The following is a 27,930-nucleotide window of genomic DNA, read 5'->3' on the forward strand; positions in this document are numbered from 1 at the left end:
TTCAGGTTATAAGGCAGAGGGTAATGGGCAGCAAGGCAGAATAATAAAATCACATTCACATTTGGTCTAGTTTAGGCCTAACTGTAAAAAGCTTAGAGTGAAAAGGAAAACAGTTAAATTTTAAATTTAGTCGGCATCAATTATATCAGAAATATAGACTGCTCTCCATAGACTTCTCAATATTTCAAATTTAGTTTCTGTCAGTCATTATTTACTTTTGTCTAATTTAATTGAAAAATGTCTTTCGATATAATTACTCTCACACAGCATGCTCAGGTGTACTGGGGATCAATATCACACCTTTAGTTTTGAAAACAGCGACTATTAACTTTTTAAAAGGTTTCACAGAACTAGCTCCTCCAAAGTATTGAAATTGGTCTTAATTCTTCACAGTGTTTGTGCAGCTGCAGAACTTCCCATTTTTTTTTCCTCGAAATACTTCTTCTACTTCATCAGCAACAGATGAATTCATTAACTTCATTATTAATTCAAATGATTTATTCATTTTTGTAAGCCCTAAGGTTGTCTCACTAAGATCAGCTCTCTCTCTGTGTTCCATAAAATGTAATCAATCTCTATTATAGTCATGAAAATGGTATTTGTCACTCTGCTGAGAAAAAAAAAATCAATATATCTTCTAAGGCTGAACAGGCATTTAATGCAATGAATTGAAGACTGTTAGATAAATTTAACATGCCAAGAGTTTAGGACAAACTAATCGAAATCCAGAAAATTTACAGGAACCTGGCTGATGAAACATATAGATAAGGCATAGAAATTAATATTTGGGCATTAGAATAGCCTATCATTTTCAATCCTGGTCAAAAAAAACAAAACAAAAGGACTTAAGCAGGCAAATCTCCAAAGGGTCACTATTTTAAAAAACAAAAGTAAAATCTATACACCAAGAAAGCATTTCTTGAACATGGCTGATAAAAAGAAAAGCTTTAGTCTCTTTTCCTATAAAATTTTCCAGGTAGAGAGATAATTTTAGAGTTACAAAATTGTAATAAATCTTAAGGGTCAGAAACCTATAAACATGTTGTCCTCGGGAAATATGTTGTCTGAGCTTTATTGGGCTATAAATTATTGCAGAAAGCAACTACAGAGCAAAAATGGTGTCATAGAATTGTAGAATCCAGAGCACACCTTGCTAGACTCCTACTCAGACATCACTCTTGACCTGTTCTTGCAGCTTCTGTTGAGTCACCTTCAGCAAAGAGGAAGCTGGTGACCTCTTGCCCCTTAACAACCTGTTTACGGAATAACCCTTCTAATTGGAAAATGCTGTCTTGAGCTAAAATCTGCCTTTTTTAAAAACTATCACTCTTTGGTTCTCAGTCGTACAGTGGAACAACATAAACTCTATTGCCTTTCATTTAAATCAGCCCCTTACTGCTCAAGTTCAGCTATCATTTCTCCTGTCCCTTTTCTTTTCTGGACATAACCTATCTAGTTCCTTCATCCATCTCTTATGGCATGCTGTTTACCAAAGGACATGGTTTTCAGAAAATCATGGCATTGTCTTCCCAAGACATTTCAATTTATCAATCCCCTTTTGATTTGCATGACCAAAAATAAACACAAGAAAACATGTATATTTAATAAGAATAAAATCCAATAGAGCTCTGATTTACTGTAGTTGGAAACTGCATCTATATGGATAATAGAAAACTTAATTCCTTCTTTCTCATAACAGTTTCATCGGATTTGCTTAGGGTTAAATATGTGAATGACTAGAACAGAAGCTCCATGAAGGCAGAAATTCTGGTCTGTTTTATTCACTCTTCATCTTTAGCATCAAGCATATAGTAGGCACTCGATAAATACTTGATGAGTGAATACAGGAATAAATCAGTCAATTAAAGCTGCTGGATCTTGCTTATTTGCATTTTTAACAAGTCAGGTCCCTTCTATTCTCTACTTATAAAATTGATTTTTTAAAATCTAAAATCTATACAGGGCTTCATATGTGTTGAATATTCTCTTGTTGGTTTAGATGGAGTGTTTCTAATAGTTAAAACTATACTCAAAGGCATATAATGAAGGTATATGTATAAAGATGACTATAAAGTAACGGCCCTGGTCATCTTGTCATTGTCACACCCTATAGCTTCAGCTACAAAATAAATATCTCTCTATGGGTTAATTCATTCCACTTTTAATCCTGATGTAATTAGTTATTTTATTTACTCTTCAAAATAACACTCATCATTTCCTAGACGAGACAACTGAAGCACAATACAGTTAATAACTTGCTTGGGCTACACCATAAGTAAATTCCAGGGTTAGGATTCAAAATCAGGTACTTCAGAATCCAAATGCCATATTCTTTTCACTAATTCCATGCTTCCCTTTTTAGAAAATTTAAAGATAATATGAAAAGAAAAAAAAAATGGTGAGGAATTCCTAAAGAGAAATCTTTTGGAATAATTTGTATCCACAGAGGTACAATTTCCCAAAAAGTTTATTATAATTGCCCAGTAGAAAATTATTTTCCTTAAGATACTTTCCCTTCTCTGCTCTACAGTCTCAAACAATTAGAGAGCAAAATAATAAAACAAATTTCAACTGCAAAATTCAAGTCAAATTTTGAATTTTTATTCCTATGGCTAAAGAAGCTAGTGGAAATAGAAAACAAAAAAGATTTAGGAGAGGGGAAACAAGATCCCTCTCATGGATTCCCTATTAATACACTGTGTTTGCATCATGACAAAACAACTACTCCATTCAACTTAAAAAAAAAAAAAAAAACGTGGATGAAAAAAACAAAATCAGCCCCTATACTTGATTGGTGGGACTGAACCAGAATAGATTAGTGGTGTTAGGGTACACTTTAAAATAACTAAAAAAGTAGAATTGGAGTGTTCCTAAAACAAAGAAATGATAAACATCTGAGGAGATGGATACTCTAATTACCTTATTTGACTAATTCACATTGCATACCTGTGTTAAAACATCACATGTACCCTATAAAGTTATATAACAATTATGTACCCATAATAATTAAAAATAAATCATGGGAAAAAAAAGAAATCATGGAACTAAAATTTTATTTTTATTTTTTAATATTTTGGTGGATGTCACAGAGTGAACACACATGACAAATGTTTATTTCGCCTAGTGGGTTTCAGGAAGTAACTCCCTGTGTGATAAAAGACTTCAAAGCAATTTTGACAAATGAACTTGAGCAATTGCCAATTTAGTGGAAATATTACTTTCAAATGGGCTAACTAATATTTGAGAAAAACTGGATAATCACTTCTTTGAATAATAGCATTATGATCACACAATGTACCAACCTTTTTAACTGTCTTGAAAATTCACTTTCTTATTAAATAATAACACATGATGGTTTATCTTCATTTGTAACAAAGCCGTGGATGCTCAATTCATTTTATGCCTTGCTCAAATACAAAATAAATAAGTGACCCATAGAAATCATTTATTAGATGACAACAATGAAAACCAAAGATCTTACTTTCTCTATGGGCTCAAACTGTCCTTCTGGTTTTTATGAATAGGATTTTTAATGCCTCCATCTAGTTTTGACACTCTCAAAAAATGCTTCTCATAGAAATTTAACTGTAACTTTCACCAGAATCACAATGTTGCTTCATTTCTAAGGTCACAGAATCAGTCAAGTTAATTAAATGTATTTCTTTGTATTAAACAGGGCAGATAGTTAAACTCTCTCTTCCATAATGTTTCCTCTTTCATAAGTCTCAGAGTGTAAATGATTGTACCTGTATATTAATTAATCTATTACCTAATAAATAACTTACCCAACACATCTTTATTGACCACCCACTATGTATCAAACACTGTGCTAGACCATCGAGATTCGAAGAAATAAGGCACAATCCTTTCCTTCAGGTAGCTACAGTCTTGCAGGTAAGTTATAAACATGAATGTAAAATTTCAACGCAGTGGGGTAAAAATAGCATTACAGAGAATGCTCACGGATGTTGCCAGCATCCAAACAGGTGCCTATAACACACTGGAAACTTTAAATATTTGTTGACTGGCAATGACAGTTGCCCTAGAAACACAGAGGAGGGGCACCTACACCGAGCTAGGGCACCTGCGGTGGGGAATGGAGTGATGGCTAAGGATGCTCTCGACCTTACTTCTATTTGTCTCCAGAATATTCTGACTTCATTCAGTATGCGAGGAAAAGGAAGAAGGGAAAAGGAAGGGGAGAAAGAAAACGAGGAAGAGAAGACAGAACCCACTTAATTGTCCAGCTAAGGAGATTTTATTATAAGGTGACTGCTCCTACCTGGCAGGCTCTCAGTCTGAACCTTAGAAGAAAGCACAGGTTTTTTTTTTTTTTATGCTGATTACATTGAGGCTCTGAGATATTAAGTGACATATTGGGACTTAAGTGGTTGAGGGCAGAACCTGGCCTGCAAGTTCAGTATATAGTCCACTGTGTCACACCCTGTAGAACAAATTAATGAAAAAGCTTTTTATATGTGAAGATAGACTTCAACACATTTCAGTGGCAGTAAATTAAAGGTTTGACCTAAGATGCCAACAGATCAGAGGGACTCAAGTATCAGCTGTACGCCTACAATGAAATTTTTATAAATAAATTTATAATGATCTCTTCCCAAAGGGCAATCATTATCATCCTGTGCTAACTAGAATGCAAGGGAGAAGGCAAGCAATTACACAGATAGTTGTTGAGACAAACTAATAATGGGCTTCTAGTTAAAATCCTATTCAAAAGATGAACTTTCTGAGAACTTATGTTACTACACAAACTCAAGAAAATTAAGCCAATGCGTCTAGGTTTCCTCCATTTATGCTGCCTTACAAAATGATGAATCTAGTAAAAAAAAAAAAGAGAGAGAGAGAGAGAAGCTGATTCCTGTCTAAATATTTATCTTCTTTTAAAGCTGCCTTGGCATAAATTAAGTCTTTCTGCCTAAACCTCAGAGATTTCAGTGAAAAGTAAAAGTGACCTAAGTCTTGACTATTTAATTTCTGCCACCCTACACTGCTACTTTCAGACAGTTATATTTTGCCCTCCTGTCCTTCTGTCATACCCCTGGATCAATCACCCACTCTGGGTAAATTAATCAATCAATCTTCTCTACTCCTGTTCCCAAGCTATTCAATGATACTGAAAAAATATGACACCACCGGGCAGATTGATGCCACTACAAAGGGATGGCTTCCAGTCTTAACTTGGCACCTCACTACCTCTCAGAAATTCTTTCATTTCCATCTACTCACAGAAGCTGTTATAAATCCTTACTACTCTCCTCTTGTCACTTCTCAGCTAACCACCTTGCTTCTCACTTTAGAATAAAAGAGCCCAAGGGGAGGAAATCTCTCCATTTTAGCAGTTGACAATTGTCCTTAGCTTTTTCCTCCCATCTTGGGGGAGGGAGGTATACATTTTCCTCTCCAAGGTGCTGGACTGCACCCTCTTCCACCTCCCCGACCAACTGCCCCATTAGGTAATGTGTTTCTCTTCTCTTTCTGCCTTTCATTACAAACATCTTTCCCTACTAACATGCTCAAGTGTCTCACTTTCTCAAAAGCCTTTTTTTGATCTTACTACCTCTTGTGGACACCATTTTATACTCTTCGTTTACTTCAATACCAGATTTGTAGAAAAGGTAGGCTGCCTATCATTGCTGACTCAACTTCCTCAAGTCATATTTTTAATTGATCCATTATCATATGGTTTACATTCCTACTAATCCACTCTTTCTAAGATGACCATGATCTTTTTATTTCTAACCAAAGGCAGATTCCACTTCAGCCTGTCTTTGTGCTACTTGGCAATTTAGTGAAATTTGACACCAATATGAGTTCCTTCTGTTCAAAATCCATTTTTGCCTTGGTTTCCCCGGTACCACTCTTGTCTAAGTCTCCCTTGCTTCATTCTATCTACTTTGAGACTCTTCCATTCTACTAGTCCTTTAAACGTGAGTTGGTTTGCGAAGGGTTCAGCTGTGGTACTCTTCCACGCTTCCATTCATTCTTCTAGATTAGGCATTGAGGGGAGAGGTGTTTTACTGCCACATAGATACTACCTCTCTATTCAACATTCGCCTGTCTCAAGAGGTAAAAAATAAGAATAAGACAGTTCACAACCTTTTGAGGTTCATGCCCAGATTACTAACCTCTAGAGATATCTATTAGAATTTCTTTTTTCTTTTTTGTTTTTGAGACAGAGTCTCACTTTGTTGCCCTGCACAGAGTTCATTATAGCTCATATAGTGGCGTCATTATAGCTCACTACAACCTCAAACTCCTGGGCTTAAGCGATCTTCCTGCCTCAGCCTCCTGAGTAGCTGGGACTACAGGCACTTGCCACAATGCCTGGCTAATTTTTTCTATTTTTAGTAGAGCTGGCATCTCGTTCTTGCTCAGACTGGTCTCGAAATCCTGAGCTCAAGCAATCATCCTGCCTCGGCCTCCCAGGGTGCTAGGATTATAGGCAAGAGCCACCATTCCCAGCCAAACTACTGGGATTTCTTATAGGCATTTTGGAACTTAATATTTATCCCTCTCCCCAACCCCATTAAATTGGCCTACTTCCAGTATTGATCACAATGGCACTATCACCCATTATTGTCTTTTCAGCCAGAATATTCAGTGTTATCCTTAGCTCCTCCCTCTCTCTGTCCCATCCCATTCAGTTGGTCACCAACAACTACTGATACTAACTCAGAAATGTTTCTTGAATCTAGCATCTCTTTCTCATTCCTATGTGTAAAATCAGCTCCTTACTATTTTGAGGGCTGGGAAAAATTGTGAAATTTTCCTAACATTTCCCCTCTCTTGTTACTCCCCATGCCAGTATGAATATTTTTCCATGGTTGACAGTTAGCCATCTTACAAAAACAATAACAACACAGCATTTCAAATCACAAAGCTGTTTAAAAAATGAAATTTTTTTTCTTTATCTTTTGCTTGGATATTTTTTACAGGATTAAAAATCCAGATTCCTTTGCTTTGCGTTCAAAGTTCAAGGTTCACCTGGTCTTATCCCCTCTTTCTAACTCACTGTTCCCTCTTTTTCCTCACACATGAATGCACGCAGAGCTCCACCATGTTGAAATTCCCGGCATAGCTGAGGCTTGGCTTTGCAGGTGTTCTTTTCTCTGCCATGTCTTCATTCTGCATATTTCAGTAATCAGCTTAAAATTCAGCATTTTAGGTGAAACCTTTCCCAGTTATCCCACAGAGATTTACTGACACTAAATCCTCTCTAATTCTTCGTGGGGCAATTTATTGATTTTCCTGTCATCCCCACATGACAGTGTCCCAAGGGACAGAGCACTTATCTCACTCATCTATCTTTAGAGCCTAGCACAGTGCCTGGAATATGAGGTAATCAGTAAATAGCATATTGATAAATTTTTTAATAAGTATTTTACATTAATCACTGAAAATTAATAATGGGAATTCAGATAGGGAAAGAAACAATCATTTTTATTTCAATATTCCCTCATGTTAAATAGAGGTCACTTTTATGAATTAGATAAATCAGTCATAAAGGAAGTAGGTTTTTGAACCATTCTATAAAGTTTTCATTATGGTATAAAGTTGGACAGTTAACAAGATAGCTTGATAGCCAATAAATGCTATCAATTAGCCAATAAATGCTAATTATATTATAAACTCTAACACAGTCACATATGTTTATATTACTCAGTCTACCTATCTGATTTATATATGAAGAATATAATGTACCATTAGATGCATTTACAATAGTTATAATGGCCACTTTTATTAAAATACAATTTTAGAATAATAAAATGACTTCATATGTACATCAATATATAATTTAAATGATTCACCCCTGCATATATTAAATTTATGGTGTATTTTTCCTCCTGGCAATGTATAGGAAAATAAACTGCTTTTCAGGTATGAAGATCTAACCATACTTTTTTTCCACCCTATCTGAAAATGTACAAATCATATTTTAAAATTTTTTATAAGAACTTTATAAGTAGCAGTCATCTTAAATTCATTTTAAGCACTCTGTCACAACAGTTTTATCAAACTTAAATCCAGCTCTCAAAATTTTGGGGTTCTATTGAAAACTCTAGACGAATAAAAATAAAAGTGATCTTAGTAAAACAAAAACTACCTGTATGTCATCCACCCTATTATCCATATGCAACAGCAACTTTGTACATTTTGTTAGTTAATGGATAGGAATAACCAAAGTTAGCAATACATAGCATTGTCACCATTTATATTTATGGTTTGCATGAAAGAAGCCATTTGTAATTCACAAGGAGAAGCTTGCAGTTCTCAGTACTGCAGAAGACACACGTGTTACTCTCAGTTTTATGTCCCTGTAAACCTGTTCTGTTTTTGTTGTCAGACCCAAGCATCTGCCAGTGCACTACCATGGAAGAGATCTAAACACAGCCCTGTGCAGCTGTCAATTTTTGTTTAAACTTTTGTCAAAATCCAAATTCCTTGCAAGCAGCCACTCATTTGAGGAGATTGGCATTCATCATTGATTACCTAGGCATTCTTAAATCAGAACTATTTTTATGCTCACTTGTGATTCTATAATCATAAGAATTAAATATTAATATTTTTCTAATTGCCTTGCAAGTGCCTTAAGGAAAACCATTACATTGATTTTTGCCTTAAACACCTCTGAATAATTTGCACAAATCAGACAACGAAATTTCACTTATTTCAAAGTATAAATCCCAGAGAGAAAATGGGAATCAAGTAGTTTCCAATTAAAATCTTTCATAAGCCATGACTAGCAAAGTGAAATCAAAGTGAACATAACATGAAGATTAAAATGAGAGAGGCTCTCTAACAAGAGTGTCCAAGATTTCCAGGAAAGTAATCCTTCTTGTATTACTTCCTTTTCCATTTATTTCCTTCTCTAATCAGAGAGAGTAAGTCCAAGAGTCATTTTCCATGCATCCAAATGCTAGGACCCAGTATAGTAATACATGAAAAGAAATCACTCATTTTCCCTATCCTCATATCCTGGATATAAAACAAATTGAAGTCTGAAACCATATGTATTAGGATATCCAAGATATGGTGAAAATAAACATAAAAAATAAATATAAGTGACCCCTTTCAGGAAACGTAATTTTTCTAGGAACCTTTTTGCTTCATGTTCACAAAAAGAAGTGCAATACTCAGAACCCCTTTTTATTGCTAATACAAAAGCCAAAAGTAAAAGGTGAGGTTTTTATGATACCACACCCCATTACACATGAAGGTAATTGTGATAATAATGCTTTTAAGGTAATATTTTAATATTATGATGAAAATGCTAACATAGAATAAGAAGTATATTTTAGGAAACCTAGTCTTTAAAGTTTGAATTAAACCTAGTCATTAAAGTGTGTGTGTCTGTGCATTCTTAATCAGGTATTTATATCAACTTTCAGTTGGCTTGAGATTTAATATGCTTTAATAAGACAGAGCCATAATAATGAACGATTAACAAGGTTCACATTTCTCACTCAGCTTAAGAATATTTCTGGGAGTTTATTAAAAATAACTATAAGCTCAGCAATTGCATATTTGCAGTTTTAAGAAACTCTGAAGGTTGATAGCCAATAAAAATGTGTTTCAGAAGGTTCCATTTGCATGGATAAAAATCATGCTGGATCTTAGTAAAATGTAGAGAAGAAGGAACAGGACCAAAGGAATAGATCCTAGTGGAATGAGTGAACTGAGAGACAAAGCACAGAAAGGCGGGCAGAGGTTAAGATTTTGAGTTTGATGTATTACGTGATGGAAGCTACCCGAAATTTTTGAACAAAGGAGTGACACATTTATTATAGAAGTCATCAAATATCACTCTTGGAGTTGCACTAGGTTTTATAAAAGGAGAAAAAAGATGAGAGAGTAAGCAAAGGGTCTTAGCAGTCTAGTGACAAGGAACGTAGACTGCCATTTACACCATTCAATACTCTGGCCCAGTATTCTGTCTCTGAGCACCAAAAAATATGGTTCACTTATATAATGTTGACTTGAATTTCAAATGCTAGAGACAGATTTACTCTCCTTTATTCATCTGAACCTGACCGAACAGTCCACAGGTCAGAGTTCACAGATTTGAGGTGGGGAGAGGAGCGTTGTTATTTCACTCTGACCCACACTGTGTCATTGCCGAATATTTGAACTATGTTCATAATCATAAATATAAGCATCTGAATTTCCAGCTTTAAAATGAGATCTTTAAAAACTTAGAAGTTAAAATTAGATCTAGCATTGCTATATCTATAGTCTCACACGACAACAGTTGTCTTTATTTTCAGGCAAGACCTGCCTTCTCTAATTTGTCACGGTTGCCACTATTCCATGTCATGGCCCTTGAGCTCATTGGAGTTCACCCTCTCTGATCTTGACGTCCCACAAATGATTTATATTTTGAGATCATTTTTTCCTCAAATGGTTTGCCAGTTAGTCATGCAGAGTTACAGTCTTTATTCCTCAAAGTGCTTATTTTTTTATATAAACACCACACCTTTTTTCCTGGAATTCTAATAAATTAATAAAACTAAAAAGGGGATGTTCCAAAACATCCTCTTATCTCCCTATGGGTTATTTAGACATTGTCATTTTTTTAAACAAAAGCCTTCATTTTGTCAAAGTTCTCATAGTTAAAATTGAAGAAATATAAGCTTACTTTTTTTTAATTAAATGCTATCTTCAGTGTGCCTTGTCTTATAAGTCCTTGGAGTCAAGGCTAAAGTCCTATTTAATAGTTATAGGAGTTCAGTAACTACTGATGAATTATATCATAGGGGAAGAAGTTAAAAATAAGCATCAAATGCTGCATTTTTGAAATGAGAAGGAAGCTGCTGGCAACCAATATGGCAAAGATAGGCATTAAGGAAATAGCAAAAGCATAAACAAAATTTGTTTTTGCCACACTAACTTTTAGCTATTGTCCAGACAACAGGAATGTGATGTGGAGAAGTAAAAAAAAAAAAAAAAAGATTCCATGAAAACAGTTGTTCCATCATGAATAAAAAGAGCCCAAGGAAAGCCACACTGTACAAAAATATTGACATAAGCATTCACCATGACCACATTTAAAACTCTCATTTATTTTTTCATATCTAGGCTAAATATCAACTATTTGGTGAAGAGCTTTCTGACTACACATCCTACACTTGTCACTTCTTCCATGTTCGTAGAACAGTCAGTTCCCTTGTTTACTCTAGCAGGCGCTATAGTGTTCTACATCTCAGCATCTGTGCGCCTCCCCAGCTAAGCTGGAAACTCCCTGAGGGCAGAACCAAGTCCTCATAATTGTATCTCCAAGATCTAGCAATTTCCCACAGGGCTTGGCATGGAGCAGGTACTCCATTAATGAATATTCAATGTATGAATGATTACATTAAATTTAAATAATGGATTCGATACCAAGACAAGGCATTGCTTAAGAATAAAAAGGGAGCTTCATTTGAATTTCAGAGCCCTAAGGTCGCCAATGTAATAGTCAGCAAAGGCTCCACTTTGAGGACAAACAAGGGTCCTTTGTAGGTTCTGCCATTATTTTTACCTCCACTGATTGCAGAGAAAGGTCTACATTGACATAGCTTTAACACATGTAACACAATGATTGGTCCCAACAGATCATCTAATCTAGTACCCGTTCCTTGAATTTAAAGCCCAATCAAGATTAATCATCACTGGCACTAATAGAGGTAATGTAGTTTTCCAAACTGTACTGATGTGCTTGGAGGGATGGGCCAGGAACCAAGATAAACTAAGTTTCATCTTGAAATCTGGTATATGATGTTGCTAGATAAACATCAAAAATAGCAACTCTTGCATTTTCTGTTTATTAAGCCTTTTTCTCGCATCTATTTTCTGCAGAAATTTCTATAGGTGCGTGTGGACACAGGTACCTGCTGCAGTCCCCGTTATCCCTGGGGAAACACACACTCGCTATTTTTCATTGTCATTCTATTTTAAGATTTGCTTTCAGGAATGCTGAGACAGGGACTGATCCTATGCTAACTGGCTCAAAGAGAACCAGGAAACAAGCATTTCGCTAGTGCCACTGTGGGAACTAATCAGAAATGTTTGCTTTGCTGGCTTTGTTATCATACATCTTTTAATTTCTTTAACCTACTCGGATACAGTGGGAAAGAATATTAATCAACACAACAATGAGCCTGTCCTCTGAGAGAAAGCAATATACCTGCAATATGGTGGTATCTCTATTATATCAAATAAGCTAATTTACAGTGGTCTGCATTTCTTGGTTATGTAGATTACAAGACAGTAGTCTTTTAAATATGCATTCCACACAAAATTAATTTAATTCCTATGAATATATTGCTAATACATATTATTTAACTTTGGTTAGATTTTTTAAAAACCACAAAAAGTAGGGGCAAAGATTTTTAACTTTTAGCTGTATTTTAGTGTATTTTCTACCTGGGTATTTGAGGTCTCACTGGTAAATATTGAAATTAAATCCATGGCTATAAGACTTTTGCTAATGAATGAGGAAACTGTCTCATCTTTAGCTAGGCTGTGTTCCAAAGTCGTCGAACAGTGCTCCCCAAGCCTGGTTCACAGATGGGTGCTAAGTCAAGCAGTTTTGTTACCAGTTCACCACAAAAGAGGCACAGAAATTGTGAGTGAGCATTTCAATGTGAACTAATTTCACGATTGTTGAATCTAATAATAAAAAATTGAGTTTGAGTTTTGTATGTTTTTTATTTTTCTAGTAATTCAATTATATTCTATTTTGTGAAAGTATTAATCCACAACAGATTGTAAATTAAAAGACAAAGAAAAAGAAAGAATCTTCCTAAGAAACACTCAGCAAGGCAGTGCAGTGTAGTGAGTAGGGTCAGGCCAACCTGGATGGGATTCGTAGAGCCATGTGGACAAGTTACTTAAACGCTGTGGTCCCAGTGGCCTCAGCTGCAAAGTACACATAATGATATCTGTATCCCAAGATCCTTGGGAAAATCCAGTACATATTGGCTTTGGCATCAGAGAACCCTCAAGTTTTCTCAACTCTGAAATGGCTATAACAATACCCGTGTCACAGAGTGGGTTAAGGACCAGATAACTTGAGTTCACGTCTGTGGCTCAAGTGTCTATTCAATGTTTAGCAAAAACCAAAAGTTGGCAGCTATTATTATTGAAAGTGTCGTAAGCATAGTAGGTCCTTGATAAACATTAGCTTTTATTTTCTCTCATTTGTGTAGAAGATTCTGAAACTATGATGCCTCATGATCTCAGCTCAAACATTTGAGTGATCTGGGAGCATCTCAGCCTGATCATGCCATATACTGATGGTCTAACGGATGGTCTGGACTGTGGAGAAACAGTTTGTGAATGTGGCCCATCAGTACAGGCCACCTGTGTTCATCAGGGGACATTTCTACTCTTATATGTACATCTGAGAATATTCTCCTCTGGGCTGTCTCTGCATTAAACGATATGATGCTGGGAGAAGACCATGGACAGCCATATCATAAGAATGCACAGAAAGGCTATTTCAAGTAATGGGGGGAAATGTCAAAGAGAGATAATCCTGTAATCTTGCACAAATTACTAAACATAATGTGTCTCTTCATGGCTGTTCTTCAAAGAAAAAAATTACATGAGCAGGTAGTTGTGATGAGTAAAAAGAGGACCAAAAAAACTCTGCACCACTTTGAGTTTGCAAAACACTTTGATTTAATTTGATTCTCACAACACTATGGGTAGACCCTTCTAGTCTCACCTCACTGATAAACTTAGACTGAAAAACTAAATGGTTTTCCAGGCATATATTGCTAATGAAGGCATACCTTAAACTTGAATGCAGTCCTTCAAACTCTAAAACCCGTGCATAGAAAATACAGGTGAAGCAAGTTACATTTTAAAGAAAGAATATTTCAGGAGAAGGTCTCAGAAAAATAGCTTCATGTGTGAAAAACTTTGAATCATGAATACAGACCTTTGTGAAAGAAATACAATAGGCAACCAAGAATGGAAATATGGATAGGACGTGAGTAGAAAAAAAATTGATGTATATCCAAAAATAAAGAAGACTATTTAGAAAAAATGCTCAAAGCGTTACAGCTTGTGTCCAAGGCATAACTAGATTCAAAACCCACAGGCACAAATGGGGGAAAAAATGGAAAAGCTGACAGACATTCCTAAATGGCCCCAGGCTTAGTGAGAGAGGCAGCCTTTGAGGATGTCAGATAAACCCCACCGAGAGCCCCAGCCGGCACCTGCAGCAGCAGAACTAACCTCACCCCTTGGCCCAGTTAACCATTCCGTCTCTAGGGAACTCTCCAGAAGGCCAGGGATAGATCACACTGTTAGACAAAGTCCTCCAGCTGCTACCAGATGCCTGCAATCTCATCAGCTCAGCGTTTGACCCTTGAGAAGAGGTCAGTAACCTTTATAAGGGCAGCACCTCAATGTTCTTAGTCATCTATACCTTTGCGTGGATGAATTTCAGGTCCTGCCTTGAAAGGTGGTGTTAGCAGTGAAGGGAAGCAGAGACGCAGGGCACTGATGGGAATAAGAAGAGAGCGCACCTTCTCAATGTGACCTGGAGATGCTGCGGGAAGGCATTGCCTTTTCACAATTTTCCCCAGGATTAGACAACATATTTTGAGTAATAAAGTATTATATAGAAAAACTGAGTATATGGGGTATGTGTATCTATGCAAAGACAGACAATAAATAATAGCAATAGTAAAGATCATTGCTAATGTTTATTCACCTCTTACTATATGCCAAGCACTGTGGTTGACACTCATTGTCCCATTGAATCTTTACAGCCCCCCTATGGGGGTTTACTTTCCTCATTTTATAGATGAAGAAGCAGGTTTAGAAACTGTTTATACAGCTAGTAAGTGGTAGAGAAGGAATTCGAACCAGTCAGCGCAACTCCAGTTTAGCCACTACATTTGTGCACTACACTTAAGCTGCAATATTTTCATCATATCGCATATATGCACACACACACACACACACACGTGAGCATGCACATCAACATTCTAGACTCTGTAGCAAGGAAGCCAGAGCCCCTTATTATTATAACTTTTTTTAATGATAAAGCAATCATAAAATATAATGGAATAAAATGCAAAATGTGGGTGAATTTCTAAGTTAAAACCCAAAGCTTCAAATTAAAAATGGTCTTGCTTTGTTACCTGCTTAGGGCAACACCTGTAGGCCCTTAGGAATCCTTATTCTTTTCCCTCTACTGTTTTTATTACTTGGCTGAAAAATCTGGGCTAAGTATGCACATATAAATATGTGTATGTAGGAATTTAAGCCGGATCATGGACCCCTGATCATCATATTTAAAAATGAATCTGTCCAAGGGGACTGTTATCTTTATATCATGTTAGAGAGAAATGGTGCCTCTTTCTTTATAGCTGTAAGCTTATTAGTAGCATAGTGGGTCTCTACAAACCACAGCAGCTAAAGGGTGACTGCTTCCTTCCCTTTCTCTTACCATGGCAATTACATTGCAATTTGCATTTTATGCAATTCTTTGATTCAAAGATAAAAGACATTTTATTCTCTAGCATTTTTTATTTAACAAACTAACAAAAGAAACACACCCCAAAAAATCATCCTTATGCCCTACCTCTTGAAATTTTACCCTCATTCATGACTACCTTTGGAAAAGGTTTCAAAAACCAGAAAACACAAGCAAACGTAAGACCTCACACTGTTAGATAATGAGGAGGCCACTTATTTAGCACACTAGAGTGCAGTGGAGGTTGCTGGGTCCACTGTCTGAATGAGTGTGGCCATATCCATGGCAGCGCTGCTACGGTCAAACAGAGAAGTACATGGTAACTTTGAAATATTTTGAACTTGTTGATCCTGAACCTTTCTTTAGAAAATAAATCAGTATCCAAAATTCTTCATGGATCCAAGGGACATTTATAAATAGAAAATCTTTGTCCACTTGAGGCCAGATTGGCTACAGAATTTGTCTAACTGCTAAACCAGAAGGGACTTCATGCCCTTGAAAAGATTCTAGGTACAGTCATGACATGGACATCCATTAGCCTTTAATCATTCATATAGTTCTTGCTAAAACTGTGAACAAGTTATTTTATTTTTTACTGCATTCTCTGTTAACTTTTGATCCAATCTGGTAAGAAATATCCATAGGATGGTTGTAGAATATAAAATAAAACAAATCAGAGTTATACTCTATGGCAAGATGGCCCACGTACAGGCTCTCACTCTACTGAAAGATGAGGCTTTGTAAAATTTATTTGAACATATGAGCATGTGGGCCCCAGCTGAGAAACGTTTCGATTCATTCAAAAAATGAGTTATGTTATTATCACAATAATCTGACATCACTCAGAACTTTAGTCTTCCCACTGTAAACGTATATTGCATTCATCTTTCCAAGATGACTTTTATATGGGGATCTAAGCTTCTTTAAAAATAAGTTCCATATGGGTACAAACTAATGTTATTCATCCCAATTTCACCACTCGCAGAGGAAATCCCCCCTGCAAAGACAACTGCACTGCCTGCTGCTGCTCAGAGAGAAGGGTTAATGCCTTTCCTCACTCTTTCTGCCCCTGGAGCTTTCATCTGCACAGACAAGACAACAAGGCACCCGGCATGGCAGAGTGAGAGGCCAAAAGATCAAGAACCAATATAGTGATGTGCTTTGTGACATCTGCTTGATTAAGTGACTTTCACAAAATACATAAAGAAGTTTATACTTACCATAAACAGTAATCAAATTAACAGAACACTGTGAAAGCAAGTCTCAGTGTCTTGTTCTAATAAAAGCAAACAATGACATGTAAAATGTTCTGTTTGAGGTACTGCCCAAAGATGTCTATGTGGAATTCTTACCCCACATATCTCATTTTTAATAACCTAGGAGTTACTGGTAAAACTATTTGGTGTTCTTCTACTACATTCCATTTAGGTAGTGGTAGAAAGTACCCCCTTGCATACTAGCTAGAAGGGTACACCTATTTGGGTTGAAAAATCCACCATAGTTAATCCTCGAAAGTGAAATTTCTGCATCCTATAATCAGGAGTTGCTGGGCATTTGATTAAATACCCCAGGCATTTGCTCCCCAACCTACTTTCATTTCTCCCCCTAACTGGCAAACAAGAGAAATCGGACTAAGAACCTGAAGAGACAAGTGTGTTCTTTAATACAGAAACGCTTTTACCTGCCATCCTGCTGTGAACGAAATGGGCTGGGCTTTCAAAACGTTAGTCAGCTTAACTCCCAGTTGGTGGCACTGGGAAAATGCAGCCATGCAGTCTTATTGCTCTGTTTCTGTTCTTTAAGTGCCAACTGGAATACAATAGAGGAGTCAAATGGAAACAACAGAGAGATGGATCCAGAAAGAACCAGAAGGATGACAACAAAGCAAGCAAGGAAAATGCTAAGATTCAAAAGACACTGTGTCAGCAAAGTTGGCATCCCCAGACTATTTTCACACTGAAGATAATGAAGCTTCAATTAACTGCCACATCCCCTTAGAAATTCATGGTATTTTACAAATGGCAGATTATCTAGTAGATATTCATCCTTGCAACATTTTAAGAGAAGTCATATGATATGCTTAACCCAAAGGGAGAAAGGCCATATCACCACATTGCTCAGACGTGGATAATATATGTTTTATGTACTAGGAGAGATTTTAGGATAAACATACAGGGTCGAAGTGTTGAACTCACTATTTTTGGACTACAAAGAGAGTACCTTCATTTTAAGAGATTATAGTATATGTAGTAAATATAGAGGGCTAGATATTTGAGTATTCTCATATTGTATCAACAGGTACCTGGAACTTTACTTATGAGCAGCTTCTCCATCATCTCACCATTGTCTTTTGTACTTTTTTTCTTCTCATGCAGACATTATATTATTACAACAGCAGACACACGGCTGACTGACACTTACCACAAAATCTCTCTTTCCCCTTCTAACTTTAGAACATGTCAAAGTATGTATGCCATTGTCTTTGGTTTATGCACGTTTAAGAATTCACACATCAAAAGTTAAACTTCAAGAGTTAGAGAATAGCATGCCTTCCCCCTGAATTATAATGTGCATAATTTGTATTTTATTTAAATATATTGCCTGACACCCTGAATTACAGTTTTCTAAGCTGCAAAGTATGGAAAACCAGTAAAAATAATGTGATTTATACATACATAAAATTCATTAAATAGCTTGGCTTTAAACGTCTCAAATTGGTCACAGTTTAGACAATGTATATGAAGATTTATATTACAGGTTTCTGTATCAAATTGATAAATGTCAACTTTCTTGAGGCTAAAATAGTGATAAATAAAATCAAATATAATCTCATTTTAAGGGACATGATAAAATCTTACCTCATCAGATGTGATATCCAAAATGTTTCATTTTCCCTGTGATTTTATTAATAATGCATTAGCATCCTTCCATTGGTCTTTTTATATAGAACACTGTCTTTGGGTGTAATAAGAGCCAGAATATTAACTAGGTGATCCAAAGTTAGAGTACCAATTGTAAACAACTTTTGTTGTTGTTGTTTCAGCCAATCTGAAAATTCAGGATAAGGAAAAAAGAATAAGAATTTTCCACTGGCCAGCAAAAAGGAAAAAAAAAAAAAAAATCAATACTAAGGTCATTATATACATTGCTGTGAGCTTGCTAGCATTTTATACTTTAACTTTCTTATAAATCAATTTTTGATTCCACAAATTACTAAAACTCAGATTATATCTATCTCCAGACAAAACAAGGTGGTAATTTGGCAATTTTCTACTTTGAGGCCTGAATTATCTTCCTTAATCATCTATTCTGCTCAAATTCATTATAAAAATGACCAATTTACCACCTCACGTCACATGAGGAAGACAATACTGTAGAATGTGGGTCCCAGGATAGAACAACCAAATGCTACCTGGGGACAGATGAGCATGTGTGTGTAAGTAATTCAGATTGTTCCAATTATTCTTTTGCTTATAAAACAATGTCTATATGAGTTCCAAAAGCATATACTTTGAAGCAAGATCCATTAGCATACAACATTTTCTTCTTCTGGAAGCCAACTCGCAATAAATCTCTTACCTTGTAGAGAGATGGAACAGCACAGGGCTCATAATAAGATGAGTGATGCATAAAATGTTCTTCAGCTGACTTCCCGTGGGATTTATATTTCCAAACCTAGGAACACCGTCTGCCTGCACGGATGGAATGCTAAGCAATGCAGTAAAACAACCAATGTGCTATGTATAGTTTTTCAACTTTGGGAAATCTAGAAGAAACTGTAAAATAAGTAAACAAGCAAGCATGTGTCTAAAACTTATAGCACAAATTAGCCGGAAAAACACACAGCTTAAATAAGGAAGCTTCATGAGAAGCTCATATTTTTAGTGTGATTGTGTAAATAATATGCTTTTTCTTAGAAACTGAAGAGTTATTGCATTCTTGGTTATACATTTAAGAGAGGGATTGTATTATTGTATAACACAAGTATTCTTCAAGGAAATCACTGGATCTGAATTACAGATAAAATGTGAGTCAAAGAGTCAGTGCTTTGTTTTCCCCCAAAAGTACCACGAGAGAATAAAGAAGTGAATCTGAGAAAAATAAAATGAGAAAATTGTATATGCTCAAATTCTAATTACATTTCCTCATTTATTTGTTTGAAAAAATGATCCTTAATTTTTTAAAAATATGGGTTCAAATCAGACTTGTTTCCAGTCTAAATTTAGCCTCCATTCATTGTGTCATATTTCTTCAGGCATGAGAAAGAAAATCAATGCCCCTACTCACCTTTGGAAGAATTTCACTGCCAAGTCTCCATGGTTCTGTGGGATCCAATAATCCGTGGCTCAGTATTGATTTTTTGAAGACACCTGTAGAAACAGCCTCTCCTTCCTTTCTAACAAAATATAGCAACAAAAATCGTGTAGTTTCTGAATGAATTAAGCATAGGCTATTAAGCACAACTTCATCCTGTAAGGAAATGTGGTTTATATTTGCTAAGAATGTTAACTTTGCTTGATTTTTCTGAGCCATTTAACAACTGTTTAAAGGCAATGTGAACATCTATTTTCAAAGTTAATTTGAACATAATTTTTTTTAGGTTTCTGGCAGCTAACTCATGTATTACAAATAGCAATTATTTTTCTAAGGAAATAGACAAATGGTAAAGCCTATTCAAGTTCAATTCACAATTGCAAAATATTTCCAAAATCAAGACCTTTTTGAATATATTTGAAAAAAAAAACCACAATCATGCTTTTAAAATCTAAAGCTTTGATGAGCGAGAGGACCTTCAATGGAGTAGACTACATTAAATCCTAGGAGAGAGAGTGGGTTAAATTTGGGGTGTGTTTTACAGCATTAAAAGAGTTGGAAGAACAGGCAAGGACCACCAGCCTTCCCACTTTCCTTGACAAACACAAATGCAAGAAAGCACCCCAAAAACTCATGTTTCCAACATTCTTCACACACCTGATTTAAACCTCAAAGGTATTTGTTTCACCCTGGGCAGACTTCTTTGGGCATGTCTGAATATATTCCCTGCAGCCATTCTGCGCTGAGTGGAGTGACTACAGTTGGCAACCCACTCCATCACTCACTCCATCAGCTTGAGAATCTGCAAAATAAAAACGCAGTGTTAAAAAAACAAACAAACAAAAAAACAAAAGAAAACCTTCCTTTTACATTTGCCTTCCCAGGAAAATCCTAGGGAAGAAAACACAAAGCAGGTTGTTTCCCACAATATATGTGACATCTTGGTTAAAAGTGACAGGACCATGTTGCTCTCTGACAGGTTTAGTGTTAAGACGTGACAGATATAAACCTGTAAGAACAACCTCCCTGCCACAGATATTTAAGCTCATGTGAAAACTTTGATTTGATAGTCCCTTGATTAGCTTTTGCAACAGTGAGTACTCCCGCCTTTCAAGTTCATTATAAATTACGCTATTCATCACATTACTGTCAATTTAAGCTCCCATTTTACTAAAATGCAGGCATTTTAACTACTCATCAAACCTGTGCACATTTTTGAGTCAAAGAATTAGATCAATCCAAACTCCAGTTCTCAAGGGAGAGGTTCCATTGTTTATCAGGCCATGTCTACACTGGCTGAGCAAAGCGCTCTGTTCAGAAGGAGAAGCGCCTTTGGCAGCTAGAGTCCACATAGCTGACCCATGGATGCTCGGGTGGAGCTTCTTCACCTAATTACACCAGTGCAATGAAATTGCTAAACATTTGATGAAAATGACCCATGACGACAGAAAAGCATGACGTGATGATTGTTCTAATCTATTCACATGGTAGTTACTTACAATGTAATTCAAACGACCTATAAGAATGAGAAGGAAGAATGATTACACTTTCTTTACATGAAGTGACGAATGTGGGTATTGCAATAGTTGATAAGTCAACATTTGGTTTAATACAAGTCATTCCTCTTAAACAAGACAGTAGTGGCACAATTTTAAAATGCAAAGCTTTTTCCTAACTGGTCTGGGTTAAACTCACAACTTTAATCTTATATTTATGGAGAAAAGTCCTCAGGGTTTAAATAACTGAAAGTATGATTTTGCTCTTACAAAAAATAATGGGTCAGAAGGTAATCAATATTTTAAAGGAAATATTTGTACTCTTCTGATGGTTCAAGATTCAGGAACAACTGAGTATGTACTCTATTCTGGTGATAGTGCAGTGCCCTCGAATCTTCTAGAACATTAGGATTCTTTTACTAATTTTTAGAATAAAAAGAGGTTTAGCTGAAATGTTATACTAAAGAGCTGTGAAATTATAGGCTTTCCCCTCCACCCACCCAAACACACTCCACCCTGTTACGTAATAGATACAACACTAACCACCTTTGGAATTATGCCAGCCTTCCCCATAGGTGAGCTAGCAGAATTGGACCAAACTGCCTTGAAGGAACAAAACCTGTCTCTCCCTTGTGAATGCCCTTAAAGGGCTTCAGAGAGCATCCATTTCAATTCATTGAAGAGAGAAGTGAAGATTTAAATGTGTGGGAATCTATCAGAACTATGATCTACGAGATATACTCATTTCTACCAATTATCACTCCCAAATAAATTATTTAGGTCAAACTCAAAACCCCAGTTTCCTCAATCACTTGGACCTTGTGGGCAGGAGTATTTCATGTTTTTGCTAGTCCAAGCTTCATATTTTCAAGATAAATGTTCAGTCTCTCTGTTTCAGTTTGATAATTGTATGTAATCTATATATCAAATCTCCTTTTGCTGGCTGCAAAATTCCCACTGCAGACTGAGTCATGACAACATATGGGTTGATAAGTTTTTAAATTACAACTCAAATTATAAAACAAAAGAAACGTAAGTTATCTAAGAATTGCCTTATTTAGTAAAGTTTATCTATGGAAAGTTGAATCTTGTACCTTGTTTCCCTATATGAAAGCCCTGAGGGTTTCTAAATATAAAACTACTGTCAACATCTTTGCCGCATGTGTTTTAATCCCCTATGATGATAATGATAATGATGATAATGAGATAGCAAACACCCTTATGGTAGTTAGCTTTGTGCCCTGTTCTCAATGCCTTGTGTACATGAACTCAATCCCACAACAGCCCTACAAGGTAAGCATCATTAGCCCATTTTACAGATGAGGAAACAGAATCACAGAGACAGGAAGTAAATTGCCCTGGATCACGTAGTTAGTAAGTGGTAGAGCTGGATCTGAATCTAGGCAATCTGGTTCTACTCTTAGGTTGCACAGCAAAGTGCTTGGCTGAGCCACGGTAATGAAACTGGCATATCATCATGCATAGAGATTTAAATTAAAAGGTGGTGTTTTTACATTGGCTCTTTCCTTCCTATATGAGTGGAATTAATATGCCTGGAACTAGAGCTTCACTCTAGGAACTATTCGGTCATTTAGGCTCATTGTCCTACTTCTCACTTAGAGGCATTTTCTTCCATGTTGAACCAGTGTCTCCATCTTTCAGAATAAGTTAGATGTATGCCAGAACAAAATTTATTCTCCCTGATCATCATTTCAGGATACCACCATGCCTTTAAAACTTAAATTTTTAGATGCTCATAAATGTGAAAAATATCAGATAAGAAAGGAATTGTGAGGATAGCAACGATTAAATAGGGCCTCCTAGTAGAACTTGTAACTAAATGTAGCCTTATGGAAACAGGCCTCCTGAGGTCCAATCCTGATGGTACCTGTTGCAAGTTGGACAAGATATTTTTATCTTTCTATAACTTAGTACCCTCATCTATTAAATGGGAATAAAATGATACTACTGTTTAGGATTGTGAAGATTAAATAAAGTAATCCATGTAAAATGCTTAACCCGTGACACATAGCAAGCACTCGACAAATATAAGATATTGTTACAATTACGTTTAGTTTATATAGACTAGTTTCCAGCAGCAATTAAGCGCCAATAATTAAAAGTTGTCATTTAGGTGTGAAAGTATGAATTTAAATTGAGAAAAATGGGCGTGGTCACAGGAAATCCTTTCAGCACAGGGACAATTGGCTTTAAAAATTCATTGAGGCCAGGTGCAGTGGCTCATGCCTGTAATTCCAGCACGTTGGGAAGCTGAGGTGGGAGGACCCCTTGAGGCCAGGAGTTCGAGACCAGCCTGAGCAACATAGAGAGACCCCCATCTCTACAAAAAAAAAAAAAAAAAGAAAATTTGCTGGGTGTGGTGGTGCACACCTGTAGCCCCAGCTACTTGGGAGGCTGAGGCAGGGGTGGCTTGAACCCAGGAGTTTGAGGCTGCTGTGAGCAATAATCGTGCAGTCCAGCCTAGGTGACAAAGTGAGACCCTGTCTCTAAAAAACAAACAAACAAAAAAATTCTGAGACATCTTCACCAATAATTTTATTCCCCCTTTATATTTTGAGGACATAGGCAAATCATAGAATATGACAGAATCCCCTAAAAAGTCATCAGAGCTTACAATATTGTCATACACTCACTTGATAAGCCAGAAGTAGCTGTTTCTACATGGCAAATTTTTAAATAACATAAAAGGATTGCTTGCTGAATTATTTGTTTTTTTTGTATCCTAACCCATATTTCTATACAGTTACTTACCTCAAATTGACCTTGACGGCAGTGATGTAATTTTAACCACTGTGCAATTCAACAGTCGTGAAACTGTCAGTATATTCATTCACTTGGTCTGTGTTTTTCTTTGCCCCCTTCCTTCTCAATATTCGAAAAGCTTAGCCTTGTGCTTAAGTCCAGACTCTTTGAGGCCAAATAGGCAACTTAGAAATGGCTGCTTACGAGTCTGAAATAGAAACGTCCATCCCAAAGAAAGAGTAAAATGCAAGTACTAGGCGGAAATGACTCGCTGGATGTCCACTTGCGTGGAGCTAGTCCATAAATGTTACACAAAGGAAATGGAATGAAATGAAACCTTTTCCCTTCAGTTCTAAAATGGATACTGTTGCCAGAGAAAGCATGAAAAGCCCCCAGGTCCAGAAGCTAATCTAGGTAAATCTCACACTTTGGCCTGGACATTCCCAGGGTGTACTGAACCGCCTTTGTGCAGTCTGGACACCATGGGACTGGAGAACCACTTGCTGGTCCCCAGGGGGCTGGCAGTGAGGACAGGCTCCTCGGCCTCCTTTCCCAGGACCCGAGAGACCAGATAATCTCAGGCAAGCCTGAGGGGAAGGAAGTCTTGGTGTATAGACTAGGGCCTTGGTCGAGAATTAAAGTGTTGAAGAAAGGGGTCAGTGGAATGAAGAGAGTAGACAGAAAAGGGTGTGGTAAGGTAAGACAAAGTCCACAGGGTCTCAACTTCAATTCTACAATTGCACCCATACTAGCTCCCCGCCATCTACCTTCAGGTCCCTCATTAGACCTCACAGACTTATAAACTCACAGACCAGAGACTTTGCATTCTGAAATGAGATCTCAGCAATCATCTGCCCAAAATCTCGTTGAGTGAGTAGTAGCTCTAGGATTAGAGCCCATTCAGGTAGAAGAAAGTGGTTGAAGTGTAATTTCAAGTGAACGCGAAGTCTTTATTTCCAAGTGGAAATGCCAGGAAAGAGAAAAACAACTTCTACAGGCAAGAGATGTCAGCATAACTCGACTGAATCGTCTACACAGACGACCCAGAGGACCTATGCAGTGCAATCTGGTTTCTTCCTTGAGATGACCGAGCCACCCTGGCAAACGAACCGGACCGTTGCAGTAACCATGTGGAAAGCTACCTGGTGCGTAGGCTTTCTACGAGACAGCGTCCTCGTGTCACTGGAGCACGTGCCAGGCACAACATTTTCTTCATCATTTACTACAGACATTCGCAGCTGCTGCTGCCACTGCTGCTACTTCATGACTCCCTCCCCAGGGCCCATCCAGTGTGTTTTCAGATTTTCTCTTTTTAACTTTCTATTTCATTTTTGTCAAATAGTGTCAACTTAATGCCATTTGTTTTCAATTTTCTATTTTTCTGTCAATGTTTTTCAGATTTTCTGAAAATACAAAATTCTTATTTTCGTGTGGCAGTTTCATTTTTTTCTTATTGCCACGTTTAGGTCTTATTTAAGGCCAGTTAAATCCTCTAACCTGAGTTATTTTAAAAACAATTCTATTTATTTCATATCATATATAAATTTCAACAAATAATCTCCAAACATCAAATGGAAAGTTAAAAAAAAAAAAAAAAATAGAAGAAGATCAGATCTACCCAGTGTCCCTCACTGGCTACTCCACAGACCTGCTGTCATTCCTCATTATCCTTTTTTTATGATTCCACACACAAATTCCACCCAGGTGATTTGATTCTTAATGAAATGAATGTGAATTAATTCTGATGATCATAAATTTTAATGAGACAACACTTCAGATGCTCTCAGACTGTTCCAAATGCAAAACTTATCTTTTCGGTGGTGAAACTGGAAAGTCTTTTCTTAGGAAACCTTGATTGTTTCACCTCTGCTATTTTTCACATAATGACACAATTTGCATATCAGCAAGGTCAGAGGGGACAGAACTGGAATCTCCAGCTCTCCTGTCGTCTCCCCACCCCCACACCACCGCTTCGTATTGCTCCTTTCCTTTTGTTCACAACTTTTATAATTTCACAGAATGACAAGTCGTACAGCACGACATCAGGCTTGATCTCACCATTATGCCTGATTGTTCAAAATTACAGTCATCCCGAAATGTTGACAGAATTCCTTTCAATATTTTCTCTTTTGCTTTATTAAGTGGCAGTGTCATACTTAAAGAATGATCATTTCTGGGGCCACTCATTCAAATCTTTGAAGACTGACATCCCATTAAAAATTCTTTTCCCCCCAATCTCCTTCTATTCTCTCTATCCCGAGCACATCTGACATGTCAGAAATAATTATAAGTGGCTTAATAAATACAGGAGACATTTCTCTTTAATATTCCAGAATGGATGAGCATAGGATCCCTTTGTTATCAGCTTTATTCTAGTTAGAAATGTACATTCAGTATCAGCAATATCTCACAAAAAAGTAGGAGACCGCCCCAATGTTTTAGATTTCTCTGGACCAGCCCTACCTTCCAGGCACTGTTTGTCCCTTAAAGATAATTATTAATAGGAAAGGTCTGTCTTCCTCACAGAGGTCCCTCACCTTCTGCCACTTTTCATATGAGTGTGTTCTCTATGTCACTTGTTAATAACAGGGCAGCTTGTTTAAAAACAGGTTTCTGATTAGAATGGAAAAAAAAAAAGCATAGCTAGAGCTTTGCATTCAGAGTTCCCTCTTATTTCACACTCTCTCCTTAGAATGGGCACTGCCTGTTCTTTTCATCAGACAAAGGCGGAAAACATGTTTTGTATCCAAGGTAAATGGAGAATGCCTGTACCTATATTTTCTTTCAAAGTTTACTACTCTCATATATGGTAAAAAGCTATTAGCAAGTGTCCTAACCCTCACACCTGGAATCCTAGCACTCTGGGAGGCCGCGGTGGGAGGACTGTTTGAGCTCAGGAGTTCAAGAAAGGGTCCTACCCTACCATGGTCTTGGCTGAATAAATAAAGCCATCTCTCCACAATGTGACGCATGCTATGCACCTCTCTCCATGTGGATAGAAAGAAATGTATTGTTGGGAACATTATCCCTTTGCACTGATAATCAGGATTACAACAAGTTTTCTGAATCTCTGATTTGTGAGTTGATATTACCTGTTTTGACAAGCTTAAGAAGGAAACTCTGCCAGATGGGCCTACATGTGGAGAGGCCCAAGGCTGGCTGGAACCCCCTGATACAAATGCTGAGAGACTAGTTTCTGAAATGGCTGTGGCTTGATGGAAAAAGTTCTTGACTTGGACAGATGGAATTGTGTCTCTTCTCTACCACTTATTAGCTATGTAGCTTTGAGCAAGCCATGTATACTCCCTGAGGCTTACTTGATAAAATGCTGGTAATAATGCCTTTGGGGGGCTTATATAAGAAACCAGATAATGTATATGCCAATGAAAGCACTGGCTCATAAAAAAAAAAAAAAGCATCATACAGATGCTCAGTGTTATGTTTCCTAGATAATGGCCTACAGCTAATGAGCAAGTAAGTCAAGATCACAGACATCAAACAGAAGTCTGGGGGAAATCCATGTATAATATAACCGTATTTATTCAACACTAGCAATAGGGCTTTCTTCTAAAGAAATATTACCACAAATAAAATTTAATCTTATGTATATATCATATACAGGTGACCAATTATCAGGGAATGGTGATGCAGTAAAATACTTGAAACTACATACAGAGTAGACATAAATTAATACTTCTTAATAATTCAAGAGGCATTTCACTGTCCTACCGCACCTAAGGGTCATAATTATGATTATCAGTGGCTAATTTACTAGAGAAATGGATGGAATCCAAATGACTCTATGTTATAACTGAGAATAAATCTTTGGAATTAATTCATGCTATCCATTTTTAATACTGTCATGTA

The 27,930-nt window shown here is 36.8% G+C and overlaps 1 long non-coding RNA gene across 3 annotated transcripts in view; it reads right to left on the reverse strand.

The window, feature by feature from the left end:
* The window catches only part of LOC123639411, a 94,150-nt gene that overhangs the window by 47,314 nt on the left and 18,906 nt on the right, over positions 1-27,930 (reverse strand). The window contains exons 2-6 of one of the 3 annotated variants that reach the window (XR_006735720.1): positions 20,462-20,606; positions 19,778-19,882; positions 19,070-19,266; positions 18,349-18,538; positions 17,172-17,299 (exon numbers count right to left, since the gene is read on the reverse strand). This is a non-coding gene — a long non-coding RNA (uncharacterized LOC123639411). Of the gene's footprint in view, positions 1-17,171; positions 17,300-18,348; positions 18,539-19,069; positions 19,267-19,777; positions 20,607-27,930 lie in introns of all 3 variants that reach the window. The other 2 variants (XR_006735721.1, XR_006735719.1) reach the window with 2 other exon arrangements.

Source organism: Lemur catta, chromosome 6, assembly GCF_020740605.2.
Source record: "Lemur catta isolate mLemCat1 chromosome 6, mLemCat1.pri, whole genome shotgun sequence".
Classification (NCBI taxonomy): Eukaryota; Metazoa; Chordata; class Mammalia; order Primates; family Lemuridae; genus Lemur; species Lemur catta.